Below are 23,281 nucleotides of genomic sequence, written 5' to 3'. Positions count from 1 at the left end.
ATGGAGTGCTCGTGCTCCAACTCTGTAGACGTCAGCTCTTGCCACCTCGTATTTGGTGGTGGAGTACCGCGCAACAGTATGGAGTCGATCGTCACACACCAAACCGGTGGATACGCAGTTACATGCCACCATGCGTATCATCTCTGGCACGCCGCATCCGACTCCACTCCCATGGCTCCCAGTTCTGAGCAATATTGCTCCTCCTCATATCAGATGAGAGGATGCCACTGGCAAGTTATTGGAGAAAATAAGCGCCAACTCAAGGCTGCCATTGCACAATGACCTTTTTAAACCACCAGTTGCATGTTTGCTGTCATGTTGCCATTTATGGTCTCATCCACCACACCAGAATGTTAGGGCAGAAACACTCTGGTGAGAGGAATGGATATCTGTTATAATCCCCAACCAGTCCCTCGTCGCCAACCCCACAATTTACCCGCCTGGTTTTGACCTGCCCCATCGCAAGTGGTCCCTGTTGAAAAGGTTCTGGACTGGGCAAGGTCTTTGTGCAGCCAACCAGTATCACTGGGGTTTTCGTGTCAGCCTTTTGTGCAGCTGTGGCGCAAAGGGCAGCTTTTTGTGCTTCAGTTTGAGCCCGTTTCTGGGCCTCAGTTTGGGCCTCTATTTCTTTGTCTTTTAACTCCACGGCTTGCTGCCTCTCTCTTTCCTTCTCCTCCTGAGTTTGCTGCCTTGCTTCTTGAGCAGCTTGTTGGGCTAACATCTGGGCTTCCATGGTTCTTTCGTGAGCAGCTTTTCCCTGGGCAAATTGCGCATGAATGTCCATTTGTCTTAATTCCATCTGTCTTTTATGATCATTTTCCTTCTCAGCAATCTGCAACCTGTGAAGTTCTAGCTTCTTCTGAGCCTCACTCTCACTCATTTTGCTGATTTTCCTGCCTCTATTTCCCTTACCCATAATAAGCAAACAGAAAATAACAAACCAGTAGCTACTTTGTCTGTTCTCCAGCCAGCAAACTTAAAACTCACTTAAAATCACTACCAGCGTCTCAAAGCAATCAGCTGTGCACAGATTCTGCCGACTACACCACTGTGACGGGTTCGGTCACAGGGATCCCCGTGGGACTGTCACTTGATGTGCAGAAATTACCTCTGAGCCCGTTTTCCCTGTCAGCTTGGGACTCCAGAACCCTGTCTTGTTAAGCCAGACACGCTAGCCTGCTGCAACACAGACTCAGGGCCACGCCCCAAAGCTGCAGCTTTAACTGAAAACCACTCAGCATGTTACCTCTCCAGCACCCAGACACGCAGTTCCCAATGGGATACAAACCCCAAATAAATCCGTTTTACACTGTATAAAGCTTATACAGGGTAAACTCATAAATTGTCCGCCCTCTATAGCAGTGCTAGAGTGATATGCACAGCTATTTGCTCCACTAGGTATTAATCACTTACTCTGGGTTCATTAATAAACAAAAGTGATTTTATTAAGTATAAAAAGTAGTATTTAAGTGGTTTCAAGTAATAGCAGACAGAACTAAGTAAGTCACTAAGCAAAATAAAGCAAAAACACACCCGCTGGATCGGCGGGCAGTATAGATGTGATAAATCAACCACTGAGTGCTCTCTCATCAACTATGGCACTCCACCAGCACGAGGAGCGCAAGCGGAGTCAACAGGAGAGCGTTTGACACTGCGGTAAGTAGATCTAAGTACATCAACTTCAGCTACGCTATTCATGTAGCTGAAGTTGTGTATCTTAGATCGACCCCGTGTGGTAGTGTAGACAAGCCCTAAGAAACTGATTACAGTTAATATCTCACCCTCAGAGATGTTCCAATAAGCTTCTTTCCCAGACTAGACTCCGTCCTAGTCTGGGCCCAATCCTTTCCCCTGGTACACTCCTTGTTAGTTCCAGCAGACATGTTAGGTGGTAAGCAGGGGCTTTCTCATGACCACCCCCTTTGTCCTGCTCCACCCCCTTTTATAGCTTTGGCACAAGGTGGGAATCTTTTGTCTCTCTGGGACCCCTTCTTCTAAATGGAAAAGTACCAGATTTAAGATGGATTCCAGTATCAGGTGACATGATCACATGTCCTGTGAGGCCCCAGCCTCCATTCTTCCTGGGCTGGCCCACGTGTACACAGGAAGGTTTGCAAGTAAACAGAGCCATTTACAGTTCATTGATTCTGAAGCAGCCTTAATAGCTTCCACTTAATATGTTTACATCAGTAATACAAGTTTATATCTTATACTCCTAACTCCAGACATAGAAATAATACATGCAAACAAATAGGATGAACACACTCAGTAGATTATAAGCTTTATAATGATACCATACAAGAGACTTTTTGCATAAAGCGTATTCCAGTTACATCATATCCACATTCATAAGTATATTTTCATAAAGCATATGGAGTTCAACATCACAGATGCACATTGTAGATGAATGCCTGCTGACTAGGTTCAGCGGTGGTCTAGAAGAACTGCATCATGCCACTGAAGATGTCATCGCTTGGCTAGACGACCATGCACATGCTAAATAAATGGCTGAAAATTCGACTTTGCATAAGTAGGTGGTACCAAAGGGGATCAAAACTTTCAGCGCTGCGGAAGAGCCAGTTATGTATTCATCAGAACACTCACACCAAAATGTCTCCCACAGCATCCCATTGAACCTGGTCCTGAGGGAGCTGTCTGACGAAATGTCAATGAGCTCTTCTAACGGTTTGATGGGACAGTGGATGGAAGTTTAATGTTCTCACTAAAGGGGCTTGTAGTCCACATGTGTGTAGCGGCTTGTTCCGTTGTGAGTTTGGGAAAATAAGCATTCCATTTGTTAAGAAGACCAGCCAGATGAACTGCTAGATGAGGTTTATTACATCAAAGTCAACGTTTTGCTTGTGAATGGAAGAATGTAAGAGCTCAAACATATCAGTAGTGCCCCCACAGACACGAACTTTCCAGAGTGGTAGTTTTCTTTTGAAAGCCTCAATTCTTTCACACTGGGCAGTAAAATGAGTACTCCCACCTTGCATATCTTTATTCAGCTTATTCATTTCACTGAATATGTCTGCGAGGTAACCCAGTTTTGCCAGCCACACGTCATCTTTCAGCAATTTGACATGTTCAGGTTTCTTAAGGGCTAAGAAAGTACATAATTCTTCCCTGAGATTAAATATACGGGTAAGCATTCTGCCTCGAGATATCCATCTCTCCTCTGTACGCATGAGCAAGGAATAGTGCTCTGCACCCACTTCCTCCCAAAGTCCAGCAAAGCACCTGGAGTTTGTTGCTCTGGATTTAATAAAATTAACGAGTGTTACTGTTGTGTTCAGAACACTGTGAAAACCTGCTTCAAAATCTTTTGCAGCAAGCGCCTCTCAGCGTGCAAGCAGCGTGAGGTGGAACGGCTTTTATTTTTTGCACAACACCAGAATGCTTTCTGGTCATTTCTGCGACTCCATCAGTGCAGACCCTGATGCAATTAATTCAGCTGATTTCTGCTGAAATCATAAATCATCTAACAGTTTGAAAATGTCATCAGACTTTGTTGTCATCTTGAGCTCTTGGCAAAACAGAAAGGTTTTCTTTATTTCCTTATTCCAAACATGAGCAAGGACATTTGGGGGACATTGAAGACATTTTTGAAATTTCTGTGGATTCATCTAGTTGTATAGCAAAATCCTTGTCACCCAGCCGATCGATAGACTGTGAAACTGTGTCTTCTGACATAGAAGTGATCTGTCATTTGACATGGTCATTTGACATCGGTATTTTTGCCAGTACCGTGGCCTTCTCTTCTCCAAATATTTCCTTTGCAATTTCAGTAGCACACGGCATTATCAAAGTCTCAGCAACCTATGCAATTTTTTTGCTTTAGTGGTTTTCTGCACCACTATGCAGAATGACCTTACAAGCTTTTTATCCGCTGTAGTTGTGGATTTCATCACTGCTTTAGTACCAAGCAGTTCCTTATCCTTTTCTTCAAAAAATGAACATTGTTTGTCCTTACAGATTTCATGCTTTGTAATTAAATATCTCTGTGATTTGGAGGGTTTTAAACATTCATTGGCCAGTACTTGTGCACAAATTACACACTGTGGTTGAGGTATATCTCCACTCATAAAACAAATAAAACCAACATTCAAGTAGTCGTCTTCATATTTCCTAATTTCTGCCAGGTTAATAACGGCTTTATGTTTCTTACCCACACCACCTCCTCGGTGCTTTTCAGCCCTTCTGGCAGCTGAACTTGTGGAAGGAAGTTCGGTATCATCACTCTGTGGGTTTTGTTGGTTTGAAGTTGATGGTCAAATTAAAACTTTATCCATCTCTGAAATGTATTGTTTGCGTTTACAAGGATTTTCCCTGGGCTGTGTAGCTTGTTGTGCTCTTGCTGAAATAGCTCCTTGACACCTTACGTAAACGGAGCACGTGCTATGTGACCTGAGAACGTGAATGTGTTCATTTCTGCACATGCTTAGACATACTGGAGCCCATAGGTTTTGGCATATCATGTAGGAAAATTAACACGCTGTCTGGTAAGGAAAAAAAAGCAACGTGTCCAAATAGGACAAGATGAAATGGCTTTTATTTTTTGTATGCTCCCTGGTTTATTTTGGCAGACCCTCTGAAACCTGCTTCCAGCCCCCCATGCGGTTGTGGACCACTGACTGAAATTTGCAGCCTTAGACTGTGATCCACAAAAGCCAGCATGCTAGGTGGCGAGCTATCAGAGCTAGCCAATCGGAGATGCTGCCCAGGGCTAAGCCCCACCCCTTCACAGACATAGGTGCCTAAATCCAGGCTGCAGGGAGGGACCTAGTTCTGCTTGCAATCCACAGCCAGGAGCCCTCTTTGGACTTAAGCACTGCAGAAATTTTTTGCAAGAAGCTGGGGACGTGAGGGAAGGACGTTCCTTATAACTTTTAGCCTAGTGGTTAGGATACTCACCTGGTCAAAGCCCTTCTCCCCATCAGCTGGAGGCAGGACTTTAACCAGGGGTCTTCCACAAGCCCAGGTGACTGCCCTGAGCACTGCACTATAAGTCATAAAGAAGATCCCCACCTTTGCCTTCCCTCCTGCCCCCATTTTGTTTGAACATACCTGAGAGCCCTGATCCAGTAAGCACCCTCTGAACACACCTACTGGATTGGGCCCTGCACATGACTTAGGACACCAGGTGCTTGTCTTCCCCTAGGCTGTGAATTGCTTTAGGGCTTAAGAAGGAGACAGGGGTCCGGGCACCCACTGGTGAGCTTGAAGGAGGGCGTGTGACGGGTTGGATCACAGAACCCCCCTTGGGAACTGCCAACCGATGTGCCAAGACTACTTCTGCCCCTGCCCACTCCCAGTCACAACAAGCCCTGCACAACACGGGCTTTCTCTTGGCACCAGGCTTGGTGCCTTCATCTGTGTGCAAAACACACAAGCATTGGCTCCTCGTTAGGGCCGTGGATCAGGAGTTGTGGGCTTCTGAGGGAGTTCCTCGGTGTCTCTTCCCCCCACTTCTGTTCTGTGGGATAAACCTACTGACCTGCCTTCCTGGGGGCGGGGGCTCTGCTCCCTGAGGCCCCAGATTCTGCGGCAGTTCCTGGAGAGTCAGGACAGACAGACAACATGTGTGTGGGCATCAAGCTATGGGGGGATGATCTAAGTTTCCACTCTGGAAAGAGTTAGGGCCAAACAGTGGCCTCGTGTGAGCATCCAGGCCTGATGCAGTTACCGTGGCTTACACAGGGTCTCAAATAGACCTTTTAATCTCCCCCTCCAGGACCACTGGCCGAAATAACGACAGCCCTGTGAGAGAGGGCATCACGGATCCACAGGATCTGTGCTATGCTTCAGCTTTTGAACAGTTCTTTGGAGGAACCTCTTTAGTGTGCCAGATCCTCAAGGGTTCTGACTGCTCCTGAAGGCAAGGCCGATGGGGAAACCATGGGCTCGGGGAAGCTAGCTCCCAGCCTGGCCCACCCCTTCTGCCTGAGGCCCCGTGACTCCTTCCCCCCACCAGACCCCACTGCCCATCACAGCTGCCAGCCCCGCTCCCCCAACCCTGGGCGGGTGACACACGCCCCCAGCCCCAGAGCATCTCACATGTCAATTGAAACTTTGAACAGTTCAAAAAGACTCTCCTGCTTTTAGTCCCCAGTATCCACTCCGTCCATCTGGCAATTCACCTCTATCACTTTGGGGCCAAGTAAGGGGGTCAGAGAGCAGAGCCAGTCTGCAGGATCCACCTGGGTTCACCCTGCAGGCTTTCTCAAAGGCAGAGAGGTAGGCATCCATATTCCCCTGCACCCTCCTTAAACTGGGGCAACATTTGGCACCTTGGGTTCATGTGCAACTGGCTTCCTGTGGTCTCTCCCCACGTACCTCTCTGCGTGTCCTCTTGCTCCTCTGATTCTCCATATAGAGGTTCTTGCTACTGCTCCTTTCCTAGTTCTTCTGCTAACCCACCTGGTGCTTCTGCTGCCCTCCTCCTGCTTTCGCCGCTTCTGCAAATGCTAACTCTTAGCCCAGCCCCCTGCCACCTTTTGGTCCATTGTCCAACTCCTGCTGACCCATGCTAACTTCACATGTTCCGCCCACTGGAGATTCCCAGGGATAAGTGTCAATCATTCAATTGCTGGGGCTCCTCTCCTCTTTGAGGACCCTCCATTGATATGGGTTGGTTTCAGCCATTCCGTTACCAACCCATTCATTCCACCCCAGACAGGAACGTGACACAGCACCTCATGCTTCCTGCTTTGCCCCAAGAGCAGCATTTTAGTCCTTTGGCCCCATTGCAAAGTACAGAGGGAAACTGAGGCATGCATAGGCATCATAAAAAATATTACAGGAAATTCCCATTTCATCACAGATGGACAGGCAGACAGTGGCCTGGTCACAGCTGACCTGCTCAGTGTTGAGTGGCCATGGGTGCCTGGGAGATATTTAAGGACTAGAGGGTGCTGCTTCCATCTAGGCAAGTGAATGAGTGCTGTTTGTGAGAGGGGGGTTGTGGTCTGGCTCATGGAGACCGCAGGCTGGAAGGAGATAAATCAACAGAAAGGAGTTTGCACGACAAAGCTGTTTGAAGCAGCAACGCACGAACTGGTCATAGTGGTGCTTTTCCTTTTATTGCCCGTTGTAGCTGTCGAGACAGTTCAAACCTTCACAAGTTATTTGCCTCTGCCACACAATAGGTATTAAAATGCCCATTACATCCTTCCTAGAGAAGCAATCTTCTGCACCCTGAGACAGTGGGGAGGCAATCACAGCTCTATTGCGCTTAGAAGAGGATATTAACCAGAGGCGAAATGCTGTATGACCAAAATTTCATGCAGCTAAAATTGACTAATAGCTTCAAACTTTTTTTAAGGCATATTATTGCTCATTGTGTAGTTGTTATTACGTGGGGGGACATTTCTGCTTCTATAGCGTTCGTCGTCGAGTTGTATTTATCCTGCAAATAGCGACGACACGGCTCATAAACTGCAGATACAAACAACACACCAACCGTCCCCATAAACAATCAATCACAATGTGTCGCACCGGGCAAAGTTCTTGCAGGAACTAGCAGAATGAAGCACATGCCTTAGGAGCAAGGAATTCCTCCTAGGAAATACAGTATTTGGAGAGAATAAATATCCCTGTGTCCCTGCTAGATCTTACTCCTGATAGGTTTGTAGCAACACCTCCAGGAAATTTGCACAGAACACTGCCTTGGGCGGTCGTGGAAGCGTCTTCACTGGAGGCTTTCAAAAGGAGGCTGTCTTGGATGATTTAGACCCAGCAAATCCCGCGACTTGGCTGGGGGTTAGACTAGATGACCCTTGAGATTCTAAGAGCTTTCCTGCCTATGGCAGCTAATTACATCCCGTCCCCACAAAGGAGGGCAAAGCAGTTACAATTGCCAGGCGTGTCAGCGTGAGGCAGGAAGCAGCTGTCTTGACACGCTGATTTGGGACACAGAACAGGGAGCTCAGCGTGCAGCGGCGTGAGCGAAGCAGGGGTCACCCAGGGCTGGAATCAAGCACAGTCTGATATTTATTGGGTAGAAAATACTGGGCTTGGCCATGGCCTGCTCTGTGTGTGGCACGGGAAGGGATACAGGAAGACGCCTACCCCATCTCAGACCCTGGAAGGGCAGAAGGGACCATTGGCCTCATCTAGTCTGACCTGTATAACAGAGGCCAGAGACCTTCTCCCCCGGCCCCCCAAAAATTCCTAGAGCATAGAACAGCCCAAAGTCCCTGGCGCCAGACGAGGGCTGCTAGCCTCCCAGAGGGAGTGGGGGCAGGGGAAGGCAGGCTGCCCCTGTTACGGAGTGGCACAGTAGCCCTGTGCTGATGCAGCTGCCCTCTGCCCCCAGTTTGGGGCTGGACTTTACTGCACAGTGGAGCCCATCCTGTATAGTCAGAAACCACTGCAAAATCAACAACATAATGTCAGCTAAGGAGCAGCGCATCCCTTCCAGTCCGGAGGGGCCCCCTCTGCTCTGCTGCATTAGACAGGAGACAAAAGGAGAGGGACAGAAAATAGAAGGAAAAGGACACACTGGGGGGGACTGGGACGGGGGAGAGACAAAGTCTTTTATGATTCTATCCCAGGTGGTGGTTGGGATTTAACTGAAGCCAGTGGCTGTGGTGATGTCATCTGGGTCCCGCTCTCTGGCCACTCTGGGCAGGACATCTCTCAGGGTCGGGATGAAGAAGATCCAGGAACCTGGGAGATTGTAGGGGTGGCAGCCCTGATGGTGAAGCTCACCCCAGTCGCCAATTTTTCTCCCCAAAGTCTCTTTAGGGACTCCCGAAAAGGGAGTGACTGGTGGAGTAGCCCATCCCCTCATTATTTTGTGCAGCAATTAGATTTGATATCTGACACACCAATTTTGGTGCAATTAATTTCTGGTCCCCCATTTTCTTGTTTCCCAAGCATGATCTTAACACAGTCCTTTTTTGTTTGGACTAATTCAGTCTCTCTCACTTTTGCACCTTTTCCTTTCAACACTTGTTATAGGCTATTGTGACACTTTATAAACTTTTACCTCCTTTTCCACAGTTAGGCTCACAACTGTGGTACATTTGTAGGCCCAATTACTACGACAGGTGTCCATTACAGTCACAAGAGGAATGGACTGAAGGCAGATCCTTTGATGCAGACCCACCCTCAGAGTGAATAATTCCCTGTTCCCACAGATACTTCTCATACCCTTCTGCATGTCCATGATAATCTCTGGTAGATTGTTGTTTGCAGGCCACCTTATCAGTTTTCTAGGGCCTCCGTCTCTAGATCCCCAAACATGAAGTACAATTCCTTGCTGTTCCCCTGAAATATTCAGCCTGCAAACACTGCATCCATGGTTGACCTTCCCAGCATAAACTCAAATTGGATGTCGCTTACTCAATGCTCCAATTCCTCACAAAGTCTTTTCTTCATAATTCTTTCCAGGAATTTCATCAAGTGACTCATTAACTTGGTCCCAGTCCTTCCTATGTGTCTCTCGCTCTGTGACTCTTCCCTTTTATAACCTTCCAGTCCCTCTGTCAGGTGACTCCTGGATCAGTCTTCTCAGGTGATCCCAACCTTCTATGGGTGACTTCATTGCCAGGTGACCTCTGCCCTCACAAAACAGTTTTCCTGGCTGGGAGCCAGGCTATTGTTAAGGATGTTTGGAGGACGTCCCTGAGTTAACAGCCCTCTATTGTCAGGGCTTTGCCACTGGCCTTGGGAATGTCAGTTGAACATGGAGGTAACAGGACAACAGAGCAGGGGAAGAGCATCGTATCCCAAATGGAGTCTGTAGTCTGACAAAGAGCCCCAATGTCCGATTGTACATACCAATTCCCCAGATCATTGCAACGGGGGTGACCAATCTCACAGCTTGAATGCTGACTGTTGTATGCTCACCTTGGTTTTCATCCTGTGGTTCACCCCCAGGTAGATCAAGTTCATGGAAATTAGGATCTTCCCATGGACAAGGCATGACCACAAAGTAGGCTCAGTCCGATGACTGATCTGCCCAGTTCTTTCCCAGCTCTGTAACTTGTTCCTAAAGAAGGGCCTCATTGGAGTCCGGTCTAGAGGCCTTTTAAATCAAACAAAATAGCTCCACAGACTTCTGCTTCTTGGGGAGTCCCCCAGCCGGGCAGTTACATGGGACAAACGGTGATACCTCATTTGCACTGCAATCCAGAGCCCAGCCTCCCACTCCCACCAGCCTCTCTCCCTCACCGTCTGCTCAGCACACACACGCCAAGACTTCAGGAGTGTGATTGCTCTAGCTAACCTAATTCACAGTCACACACTAGCCCAATGCAGCCGAATCTGAGAACTCAGACTCACCACCCAGGCTAAGAAATAATGGAGTGGGGGGCTCCTGCCTTGTACTGCAATTAACCTGTGCACTAAACTCTTCCCTCCGCTTGTTAGGATAAAGATGTGCATGGCTGACTGACTTCCTAGGGAACAAGTAGGAACAAATAGGAATGCTAACACATGTAGAAACCGACACCCAGTTACTGAACTGTTGCTTCCTTGCTACCTGCAACTCAATAGAACGTTCTCTAGAATAAGTGGCCCCTTCTTCACAGGCAAAGTTGAGGCAGAGGGATAGCTCAGTGGTTTGAGCATTAGCCTACTAAACCCAGATTGAGTTTAATCCTTGAGGGGGCCATTTAGGGATTTGGGGCAAATATCTGTCTGGGGATTGGTCCTGCTTTGAGCAGGGGGTTGAACTAGATGACCTCCTGAGGTCCCTTCCAACCCTGAGATTCTATGAAAACCTAGCAACAAAGGCACCAGTGTCTGAGATTTCTCCTTTCTGAATATCCTGGCGTGAGTGCATAGCAGGCAGGCTCTGCTGTTAATCTTTAACAACTGACTGTTGCCACTTCCCCCCTACATTCCATATTTCCCCCGATAAAGCACATTTTTGTCATGGGAGGGGGGCGGGGAATACAGTGCAATTACGCATTTTTATAGCATACCTTTCACGGCTTATCGCAAAACTCTGCACGGGGAAAAAAAAACAGAATTACATAAATTTTAAAGACATTTAATTCACACACAGTTACAGTCATGCAGCAAAAGCAACAGCAAACAGGTGCATGCTTAAGGGGTGATTTAAACCAGGGATGTGAGCCATACATGGGAGCCGCTGGAGGTAAAGCAGCCAGCCAGAGAGGAGATGCCAGGACACACCGAGTTCCATAGCCTCTGTCTCAGCAATCGCCATGGAGCAAAGTAGGTGCCTAGGAAAGAAGACCATGAGGAGGGGGAAAGTGTCTGTGAATATGAGCTGCCTGCGGTAGATTGAAGCACAGAGAGTGGCTGGCTGTCCTGCTGCAGGCTCTGCTGCTCCAGGTGGTCTGAGCTACACCAAGGGAGGGCCTGACATTCCCACTCGTCAATTATTTGAACAGAGATTTCTGCTGGGATGCTGTGGACCTTGGCTCTCTCTGACGCATAGCGGGTCTGGTCAGCTCCATCCCTGCCTGGTGAAGCACAGACCATGGGCAGACAGGCAGTCTGGACTAGCATCTGGGGAAAGCCGCTCTCCTAAGTCACTCTGAGATAATAAACCAGAACTATTGCCCAGGTTCAGGAGGGAGAAAGGCCTTTGGCCCAGTCGAGACTCAGACCTTCTGGAAGGGAGTAAGGTCAAGTCTTGACCAGCAACCCAGGAAGCAGAATTCCCTTCTTGGAGGGGGAAGAAATGGGCGTGTCAGCCCCCGGTGGCGGGAAGGAGTGAGCGTATCGGCCTCAGGAGTGGGTGTGCCAGCAAAGGGTGACATCACCAGCCAGGGTGCTCCCTCTCTCCGATAACTGCGTGGTCCCGGGGATGCCCACGCAGCTACATCTCACCGTGGAGCCCGGCATTGGAAGGGAGGGCCAATCCAAACACACTTCTTATTGCCCACGCCAAGCCCAGGGGAAGCTGCTGCCATGATGGTCAACTTGCCTCTAAAGTCGGGATTCCTCCAGCCCCACTGTGTTAGCAACAAGAACCCCGACCCATAAAGCCAGGTGCTTGTTGGACGTATTCTGGAAAACCTCTGAACCTCTTTCCTGTTCCTGGAATAATATGGCTGCTGCCTCCTGTTTCTCAGAGATCCCAGCAGCCTGGCACGGCCCCAGCATTTGCTGGCAGGAAGGGGCATGCACAGAGCGGCTGCCCACACAGAATTATTCTCTGCTCATTCACTTTGACCCCGGAGCTGTTTTGATAAAACCTGGCTGTTCAGCTCCCTCGGCCCACCAGAGATTGTCAGAGTGACAGGAGTGATATGAGCAGGGAAGTTCACACATTTTATGAATTAGCCTCATTATTCTTGGGCTTTTTCTCTAGCCTGAACTCTCTCCCGACAGAGTCTCTGACGTGCATCTGATTCTTTTAAACAGAAGAAAAAGTTCTGGGCTTCAGCTAAAGAGAGCAGCTCAGAGTCCACGCCTGAGCCCTAACTGGGCTACTCTCTGCAGAGAGGGTGAGAACTGGACAAGCTGTGGGTGGGGAGTGAGGCTGGGAGCCATCTAGGAGAAATGGCTGGAGACCATGCAAAGGATACCGGGCTCTGAAATATTATGCTCATTATTGACATCACAAAGCCATCTGCACTTGCAACCATCATCCTCAGCCCTGAGTTATAACCCCTAGACTGCTCAGCATGTCATCCATGGAGCCCAGTGCTGGTACCAGGTCACTATCCCCTCTTCACAGCATGGGAGACAGGGCCAGAGTGGGGAAGGGATTTGTTTGCTGTCTCCCTGAGTCAGGGCAGAGCCAGGACTAGAACCCAGATGTCCTGCTCCTCACCCACTCCCACACCAAAATGTTCCCTCTCCCACAGCTGCCCACTCTTTCAAGACCAGCATTCCTTCCCCCACACTTGTTTCATGGCAGCACCCCCTGCCCTCTCCCCACACTGCACTGTGCAACAGAATCTCAATGCACGCGCTCCAGCTGCAGTAGGGGCATCAAACCAGCCCAGTAATCGGCTCTGGCTGCATCATTTTACACTGCTGCCCGGCTGTCACAGCAGCAAGCCATGCTGCATCGCTGCACATTTGTGCAACCTGCATCCCAATTTCCAGCCAACTCAGTGAAACCTGAATCACTGAACTTTGCAGCAAGCTTCCTTCCGTCATAAGGCTGATTCCTACACTCACTGGAACATGCCGCACTGCATTACTGTAAAGTGAAGTTCTTTGCACCGCATCTCGCTGCTCCCCTCGGCTAGTGCAGTGTGCTACACCGCATCTCGACTGCTCCCCTCGGCTAGTGCAGTGTGCTACACCGCATCTCGACTGCTCCCCTCGGCTAGTGCAGTGTGCTACACTGCATCTCGACTGCTCCCCTCGGCTAGTGCAGTGTGCTGCAGTGTACCAATTCACTGGGCATGCTAACAAAGCACTTCTCTCCGCATGACAGAGCATGCTACCCACTTCTGGGGGATTCCTCTTTACAATCTGCAAGACATGCCATGTTCCTCTTGCCTCTTCCGTTGTTCCTTTGCTCTGTTACTCTGTCCATTCCTCTCCACATGACTCTCCATCCCTCAGTGTCGTTTAGTTGCATCTTTATGCTGCTTCTTCCTTGCCCTGACTTCCTGTCTCTCTCTCCTATTTTCTGCCTTCAAATAGGATGTGAAGATCTGCAAAGGCAGCTTGTCCATATCTCTGTCACCAGACACCCCTTCAACCTTTAAACCATGCAATTGCTCAGCACCCCACTGTGAACAGTTTGCCATGATGAATATTGACCATTTCTTCCAGCTCTTTATTTTCTGCCTTTGGCCAGTGTCTGCATAAGAACAAAAGAATGGCCATACTGGGTCAGACCAAGGGTCCATCTAGCCCAGTATCCTGTCTTCCAACAGAGGCCAATATCTGAGTTGTCAGAGGGAATGAAGAGAGCAATTATCGAGTGATACATCCCCCCGTGTCGCCCAATCCCAGCTTCTGGCAATCGGAGATTTAGGGACACCCAGAGCATGGGGTTGCATCCTTGACCATCTTGGCTAATAGTCATTGATGGATCTATCCTCCATGAACTGATCTAATTCTTTTTTGAACCCATTTATACTTCTGGCCTTTACAACATCCCCTGGCAACAAGTTTGTGGATTGAGCACTGTGTGGAGAAGAACTTTATTTTGTTTGATTTAAACCTGCTGTCTATTAATTTCCTTGGGTGCCCCCTGATTTTTGTGTTCTGTGAAGGGGTAAATACCTCTTCTTTATTCACTTTCTCCAAACCATTGCTGATTTTATAGACCTCTATCATATTCCCCCGAGTCGTCTCTTTTCCAAGCTGAATAGTCCTACTCTATTCAATCTCTCCTCTTATGGAAACTGTTCCATATCTTTACTAATGTTTGCCCTTCTCTGTACCTTTTCCAGATCTAATATATCTTCTTTGAGATGGGGTGACCAGAACTGCACACAGTATTCAAGGTGTGGGTGTACCATGGATTTATATATAGCATTATATTTTCTGCCTTAGTATCTACCCCCTTCCTAATGACAGGTTTCAGAGTAGCAGCCGTGTTAGTCTGTATCCACAAAAAGAACAGGCATACTTCTGGCACCTTAGAGACTAACACATTTATTTGGGCATAAGTTTTCGTGGGCTACAGCCCACTTCGTCAGATGCATAGAATGGAACATATAGTAAGAAGATATATATATACATACAGAGAACATGAAAAGGTGGAAGTTGCCATACCAACTCTAGGAGGCTAATTAATTAAGATGAGCTATTATCAGCAGGAGAAAAAAACTTTTTTGTAGTGATAATCAAGATGGCCCATTTCAGACAGTTGACAAGAGGTGTGAGGATACTTAACATGGGGAAATAGATTCAATTTGTGTAATGACCCAGCCACTCCCAGTCTCTGTTCAAGTCCAAATTAATGATATCTAGTTTGCATATTAATTCAAGTTCAGCAGTTTCTTGTTAGAGTCTGTTTTTGAAGTTTTTCTGTTGCAAAATTGCCACCTTTAAGTCTGTTACTGAGGGCTTGTCTTCACTACCCGCCTGGATCGGCGGGTAGAAATCGATCTCTCGGGGATCGATTTTATCGCATCTCATCAGGACGTGATAATTGATCCCCGAATCGACGCTTTTACTCCACCAGCCCAGGTAGGAGTAAGCGCCATCGATGGGGGAGCCGCAGCGGTCGATTTGCCGCCGTCCTCACAGCGGGGTAAGTCGGATCAGATACGTCGAATTCAGCTACGCTACTCCCGTAGCTGAATTTGAATATCTGAAAACGATTTCCCCCCCTCTCCGTAGTGTAGACGTAGCCTGAGTGACCAGAGAGGTTGAAGTGTTCTCCTATTGGGTTTGAATGTTATAATTCCTGATGTCAGAGTTGTGTAGACTTTCCGGTTTGGCCAATGTACATGGCAGAGGGGCATTGCTGACACATGATGGCATATATCACATTGGTAGATGTGCAGGTGAACGAGCCCCTGATGGCGTAGCTGATGTGATTAGGTCCTATGATGGTGTCACTTGGATAGCTATGTGGACAGAGTTGGCATCGGGCTTTGTTGCAAGGATAGGTTCCTGGGTTAGTGTTTTTATTGTGTGGTTGCTGGACTGTTCCTGCACATTGAGCAGATGTTTTCAGAGAGCTATCCGCAATGACTCCAAGATCTGTTTCTTGAGTGGTAGCAGCTAATCTAGACCCCATCATTTTGTATGTATAGTTAGGATTATGATTTCCCATGTGCATTACTTTGCATTTATCAACACTGAATTTCATCTGTCATTTTGTTGCCCAGTCACCCAGTTTTGTAAGATCCCTTTGTAACTCTTCACAGTCTGCTTTGGACTTAACTATCATCTGCAAACTTTGCCACCTCACTGTTTACCCCTTTCTTCAGATCATTTATGAAGAGGTTGAATAGCACTGGTCCAAGTACAGATCGATGGGGAATGTTGCTATTGACCTCTCTGTATTCTGAAAACTGAACTTATTCCTACCCTCTGTTTCCTGTGGGGGTTTTTTTTGTTTGTTTGTTTGGGGGTTTTTTGGATTTTTTTTTTTTTTTTACCAGTTACTGATCCATGAGAGGACCTTCCCTCTTATCCTATCATTGCTTACTTTGCTTAAGAGCCTTAGGCTTTCTGAAAGTCCAAGTATGTTTTATTCACTGGATCACCCTTGTCTTGTTGACCTCCTCAAAGAATTCTAATAGAGTGGTGAGGCATGATTTCCCTTTATAAAACCTGTGCTGATTTCTTCCTCAACAAATCCTATTAATCTGTTTGTCTGATTTGTGATGGCACTTTGCCTCTCCCACAGGGACGCTCTGTTGCCCAACACCCCTCTGTCTCACTCTGGGGACACTTCCCAGTTTCCGAGAGCCCTTTTTAGATCTTGCCTGCAGGTCAGTCTCCCCAAAGGCCCCATTTCACCAGGTCCTGGTTGGCCTGTGACTTGGCCCTGGCTGAAATAGTTGGACTGAGTCAAGGTCAGGCTGCCTTAAAGCAGCAGTATCTACACTTTCCAGATAGCTGCCTCTTACCAATCAACCTGCATCACATCTGAACTGCTGATGAGTTAAAGTCCATCTGTCACCCCTTCCCGCAGGCTCATCTCCAGGGAGAAGGAACACTTGGCCCTGCCTCCCAACTCTGGATGGACATGCTCAGTGTCCTCGTGGTGCTTCAGGGTGAGAAGTCCTAGGCCGAAAGGGGAGAGGTGACCCACCAGACCATCTTGCTGCAAAGTCTAGCATCTGCAGGAAGGAGCATTCCACTTCTCTTTAAAGAAGTAACTCCACAGAAACCAGACAGAGATAAAGATCCAAATACAGAAGAGGCGAGTGATTCACCACTCTGGTGTATGCAGAACAGCAATTGTTAGCAGACAGCAGTGAGCGAGGATACAGCATAAACTCGGACACCAGCAGCATGAACATGGGGGTGATTTACCAGGAGCTCCTATGCAGGGTGGAATGTCTCGGCAAGAGGCAGAGGAGATAGGGGAGGGGTCTTCTCCAGCACAGCGCCAGGGCAGCTGTCCTCCGCTGTTAGTGGCCATGTGTTTGGGTGGTTACCGGAAAGTAAAAGGAACGTTTTCAAAAGTGGCCTCTAAGGGAGCCTCCGTTTTTGGTTCCCAAGCTGGGACACCTCAGACTTGATATCAGAGCTACCAAATACTTGCATCTCCCACCGACCTCACTAGCAGGACTATTAGCGATGAATTCCAAGGCATCCATTTCTTTAGTAAAGTGTGATGGTGAATGCAGATTAAGGTGAACAAGTGGAAATTCATTAAGCCCTGTGCAATGCTCTGTTCAGGTGGCTGCATTGCTTCCAGCCTCACTCCTCACATTCTCTTTCCCTCAATAATAGTCCCCCATTGGTCATGATCAGGGATCCTAGTTTTCCATGATAAAAAAAACAATCTCCATGAACCCATGGTAGAACAGGTAGTACTGTACATGGTACTTTACACAGCTGAACCATGTGCTCCACCTGGTTACAAATGGTTGGGTGGAGTGTTGGGGAATCAACACTTTGTTTATTCAAGTATCTCAAGAGCCGTGCATGATGAGTTGGATCTTTCACTAAATGTGACTTCATCAAAGTGACCACTTGCTTAAAGGTATTTTGCCAAGTACTTCCTGTCGGAGCGACACTATGTGCATAGCAACTAATATGTGCACAGGCTGAGCACTGTTTGCAAAGCACATTGTTCCAAGCTTTTACCATGTAGCTTGCACTGTCTGAATATTAGCATTTGTAACAATCAAGTGGGATGCTGAATTCCACCGTACGAGAAATCAAGGCTTGTGAAACAGTGGCATGATTAACTTTTCTGAGGTGCACTGTCTTTACAAGCTGTAGTGTAGTAATGTCAGCATACTTAGGAGGAGCTACCTTGAGCACCTGAAATAAAATGTTGCCAAATGATCTATTTTGGAAGTCAGTGTTTTTGTCGGCAATCACAGCAATGGAGTTTCCTTTCAGGTCATTGAGAAGACGCAGTTTTTTCCTCCTCAAAAAGAGTTGGTAAGTAATGGGAATACAACCGATCTGAGTTGGGAATGGCACCACCTCCCTTAACATGCTTGCTCAACAAAATCTCTGACAATAGGTAAATCCATTTTATGCAGAGGAAGATCTATTTCTACACACACTTGAACAGAATCTGAAGTGACAGTTTCACGCTGTTCTTTGGCAGCTGTAAAACGCTGGAATGATCCAGTCGCATTGCATTGTTTCTTTACTGTCACTGATGGCCCTGCTGTCTCAGCCGCTTGGTTTTGTTTCTTTTCATGCAGTTTGTTTAGCACTTTCCATGTATTCTACAATTATCTGCCTTCAAACGTAACCTACAGCCTTGCTGCATGTAGTACAGAGCAGCACATTACAATGAACATGACATTTTTCACTCCCAAACTCCATGTCCTGGTCCTGAGGGGTGATTTTTAATGTTTTTGGCATTTCTTAATAACTTTAATTACTCATGTCTTGACGCTGAAATGAAATTTTAGATGCGTTTAAACATGACCCCCAATATGCCATTGAGTAACCTCTCTACGCCGGAAGCAGTTTATTGGAGTCTGTTTAGCTATGTAAACTTAAAGCACATTCAAAAATCAACCACAAGAGGGGGAGATTGTGCACATTGAATAAGTGACACTGGTACGTTCAGTAAAATTTAGTTAATATATTGGTTTTTTCCCCACAAAATGGGAAAAACTAAAGATTATCTATAAAAACACACACTGCATGTTTCCATGCCAAATGGATTTCTAGGATCCCTGGTCATTATACATCTTCCCTATTTTACAAACATTGTAATATAAACAAAGAAGTGACACCCCAACCCCCACACTGTGTCCCTACAGCCAGAGCTTGCTAGCACATAGCCAAATGGGAGTCTCACAAACTCAGCTGGTTACAGTCTTTGAGATCGTTTGGTCTCCTCAGCAGGCAACGGCACCAGGAATGACCTATCTCTATCTCCTTGTCACCTGTCTCCGAGTCTAGCAAACTATCTCCTCCCTCCCTGTGGGATTGGCCTCTGGATGGTTCTGCCTTTTTGTTCTGAGAGGACCACTGCATCTCTGTAGACTCTTCTGTCTGCTAGCTCACAAGTGTCTCCTGTTCCTTTGCATCACTTGTCCCTCTTGTTAGTCACCTACTATGACCTGGATGCCCCTACACCCCTCACTATTACTTCAGTCCACTCCTTCTGGTGGATACTTATAGAAGTGCCTGTCTTCAGGGTGAGTAGGTCCTTGGCTGGCCTGTTGTACTCTAATGCCTGCTTTCTCTGATTGTGGCCATCTCCTCTTGAGGGTGTTTCCATCAATCTGGCCACAACAGGTCTCCCCTCCATGGTAACAGGGCTTTGGTCTTTTGTCCAGTCAGTGCCTGTGCTGGACTGTTTTGGCATCCCTGTTATGGGTTATTCCTGTGTGCCAAAAATGCTTCTCAACCACAAGAAACAGCCTTGTGTAACAGTCTCTTAGCTGTTTTCACAGCAGAGTCTACCTTACTATTACTCAGTGGGCATGCTGAGGAGGTGGTGTGGTGGTCAAACTCCCATTGGCATGCAAGTTCCTTGAATTCTTCCATGGCAAATTGGGATCTGTTGTTGGTGAATACAGTGTCCACAGTGGCATATCTTGCAAAGTGGGCCTTCAGTTGGCCAGTGACTGATTTTCTTCTTGTTTCAGGCAGGGCATCAATCTCTCAGATTGGAGTAATTGTTCACTGTAATCAAGTACTGCTTTTCACTGAAGGTAAATAAGTCCTCTCCCACCTTTCCCCAGGTGGGCAGTTCATGCTGGCAGTTATCACATGACTGGCAGGTGTTACACCTTTCTATCAAGGAGCAGAGTGGTGTATTCATTCCAGCAAACACACTTTTGAGCACTTCTAAGACAGCTGCCAATAGCCAGGTGTGATGCATGTGCTTTTTGCATGACATCCCGACATAATGAGGTGCAGACAACAGCTCTGTCCTCAATATGATTCCATCAGGAGCACTCGGCTCATCTTTCTTTTGAAAACATGGGGGTGCTCCTACTGGAACTTGGCTCTTGTCTTCTGGCCACCCTGATAGGATCGCTGTCTTGGCTGCCTGCAGTGGGATGTCCTTTTCTGTCGCCTCATTGATTTCCATCAGCTTCGCTGTTGAAACTGGAGCCAGAGCAGCATGTTAATGGATTCAGTGTCCTGACCCCGTTTCCCCAGCTCTCCAATGGTGGGTGTTTAGGCCCTGCTCAGGGCGTCTAACAGCAGTAATCATTTTGGACAATATTTAATCTCTACCTGGTAACTCTGGAGGTGCATCGACATGTGCTGCAAACTCTTTGGAACACTATGAGGAGGCTTTCGCCATGACTGTCTCTACGGGTTTGTGGTCTGGTTGCACAATTACTGGGTGGCCCTAGGTGTACAGATGGAATCGCTCCACTCCAAATAGCGCAGCCAGAAGCTCTGTTTCTTTTTGGCCGTACCTCTGTTCAGTTTTTGCCAGGGCTCTCCCAGCATAAGCGACTGCCCGCTCCTGTCCAAGAGCTGCACACTGGAGTATCCGCAGCTCTTCTGGCTGGGAACACTTCAGGATGGGGCATCTGTTATCATTTATTTCAGTGCATCAAATGCTTCCTGTTGGGGACCTGTCCAGTCTAACACAACACCCTGCCTTGATGTATGGACTCCACTACTGCAGCCGGGCGTGGACAGAACTTTGGGCGAAAAAATGCATCGTTCTTATGAAGCACTGTAATCCTCCCCTGGCCATTGGACCCGGCATGTCTCTGCCTGCTTTGATCGTGTGGGATCTGATTTCAGTCCTTCTGCTGTGAGGAGACCCAGTTCCAGGGCTCGTGCGCCTGGCTGCTTTGCTGCAGAGACCTCACAGCTCAGCTGCTGCCCACCAAGTTTTATTTGCAAGGAGTGAAACTGAGTGCAGATTAAACTGAACAAGAGGAGATGTATAAATCCATGTTCATGGCTCTGTCCATGTGACTGCCTTGCTTCCAGGCCAGCTCCCCCCAACAAACAATCCTTCCAGGGACCAGGGGCCCTCTGACTCCAGTTCCACTGATCATGATACAGCACCCATCCCCTCTGTATCAGGGCACCACAGCCAGCTGCTATCTGGTTCTTTGGGTATGTCTACATGAAGACTTACTGCACTGCAAGCTGGTGTGTAAATTGACACGCTCTAACGTGCTGCACACTAGATGTCCCTATGGACCCTGCTGCTGCACACTGAAAGTTCCCTGCTGTACTGTTGGTGCACAGCAGCAGGGTTCACATGGACAGTCAGTGCTGGAGCGTTGTAGATCTATCCCCCAGCTGGTGGCACAGTGGTTGTGGGCCATGCCCTATATCTGCTTCTCAGCAGCCCTGCTTTGCTGCAGTGTCGCAATACACAAGAAAAGTCGTTTTCCCACCCTCTCCCTGGTGGGTACCTTAAAACTAATAATTAATTAGCACCGAATAATTAATAGTGTTCACAGGATCAGAGGGAGCTGAGGTGGAAGATCTGGGTTTGATCCCATCCTCGCGGGAGCAGGGTTGGGCCCTGTAGTGTAGTCTCTAGTGCTGTGTCTGATGCCGGTGTGAAGACCAGAAGCACAGGCTTGCACTGCCCAGGGGACGTAGTGGATTTTCCCAAGGTCCAATGGCTGCATTTCCCAGGCTGAAGCTCATTCCATTATTTCGTGCCCGTCTTTCTAACACTTCTCAGCCCCGTGCTTTGATTCTCTGGCTTCATGGTGTTCGCAGCGCCTGCCAGCTTAATGTCATCAGCTTATTCAATTAATGGTCTGGTTTGTACAGCGCTTCTGGATCATTAATTAAGCTGTTCAATAAAGCTGAGCTGGACTCTGATCCCCTCGCTGTTTCCATGCAATGGGATATGCTGTCATTTATCAGAACCAGCGAGAGGCCGTTTGTGAGGCAGCGGGAGGCGGGGAAGGAGACCATGAATGGCCAAATACAGGGGACCCTCCACAAGACCCCAGGACTGACTGCGAGGGCTGCAGGAATGAGACTGACCATCATGGCCACAGGATTCTGCATTCGTCGGTGTTGTGATATGCCCGGAGAGCTGCTGGGTAAAGCTCTGCTCTAGGAATTATTTGGGGGGCAGGTCTCTGGCCTGTGTCATGCAGGAGGCCAGCCTCGATGATCACAATGGTCCCTTCTGGCCTTGGAATCTATGAACAGAAATCACTCCTCTGTGCACCCAATTCTACCCCCAGCGAGAAGATGAGTGAGAGAGATGCACCCGTGACAAAATGCACTGCTGGAAGGTACTCAGGTGCTGCAGTGACGAGGGTGGGGTAAGAACCTCTATGCAACTCCATGACTAAATCGACATTAAAAGAACATTAAGGTTGAAAATGAGTGCTCGAAAGTGAGGAAATTGCCACGTTTAAGGTTGCTCATGCACCATAGGCAGCGATGGTATTACGGAGATGGTAAGCTCCTTGGGGGTAAGGCTGGTCTTTTTGTTCTGTGTTGGGACAGCACCAAGCACAATAGGGCCCTGCTGTGTGACTGGTGCCCTCGGCATTGCAACAACAAACAGCAAAAGCATACTGATACTTAGCCACGTGAAGCCGAGCTCTCCACTCAACCCGCTGGCCCCTCGCCCACCACCGCTGTATCTTGAGTGACCAAAAGGGCTGGTTGGGGGCCTGGAGTGAAGCAAGGGGCCCAGCTGGGTGTCCAGCTTGGCCTATGTAAGAAACAAGGCGTGCAGCTTGCTGGAAGTACTCGTGTTACCCACAGACACTGACAGGATTATTACTGCGTTATTATGACAATGCTACTGGCCGGTATTCTTGTTAAACACTGCCCAGATTCGGAGGCTCCCATCTGTTTCCCCTTTTGGCGCCTCAGGATTTCATACAGGGAAACAGTCCATCACATTTCTCTGTGCTCAGAATATCAGAGCCCATTTCGGGCTTTCAAGGGCTGCTCTCTGCTGGCCATATCTGGGGCAGTGCCTGGGTGCGTCAAAGGCCTAAAGGAGTCTGGGGGACCGTGCTGACTCGCAGAGCTGGGGCCGGGTGATCAGTGCCCTGTGGCTGACAGAGGAAGGGCTCCAGCAGGCCTGGTTCTTTCAGCTCTGCAGCAGGTCTTGTACACTCGCAGCAGCAGCAAAGCGTTCTGTTTAGAAACACTCCTTGAATGTCCCAGGGCGTGAGGAGAGGAGCAGACAGGGCTGACCCAGGAACAGCAGAACCAAAGGATCTGATTTTGTGTGCTCAGAGCTGGGCAGACTGTGGGCAGTGGGCACTCGGGGAGGGTCCTTTCATCCCAGCTTTCTCTGCCTTGTTAACCC

The sequence above is a fragment of the Trachemys scripta genome, chromosome 15 (assembly GCF_013100865.1).
Source record: "Trachemys scripta elegans isolate TJP31775 chromosome 15, CAS_Tse_1.0, whole genome shotgun sequence".
NCBI lineage: Eukaryota > Metazoa > Chordata > Testudines > Emydidae > Trachemys > Trachemys scripta.
This window is presented reverse-complemented; position numbering follows the sequence as displayed.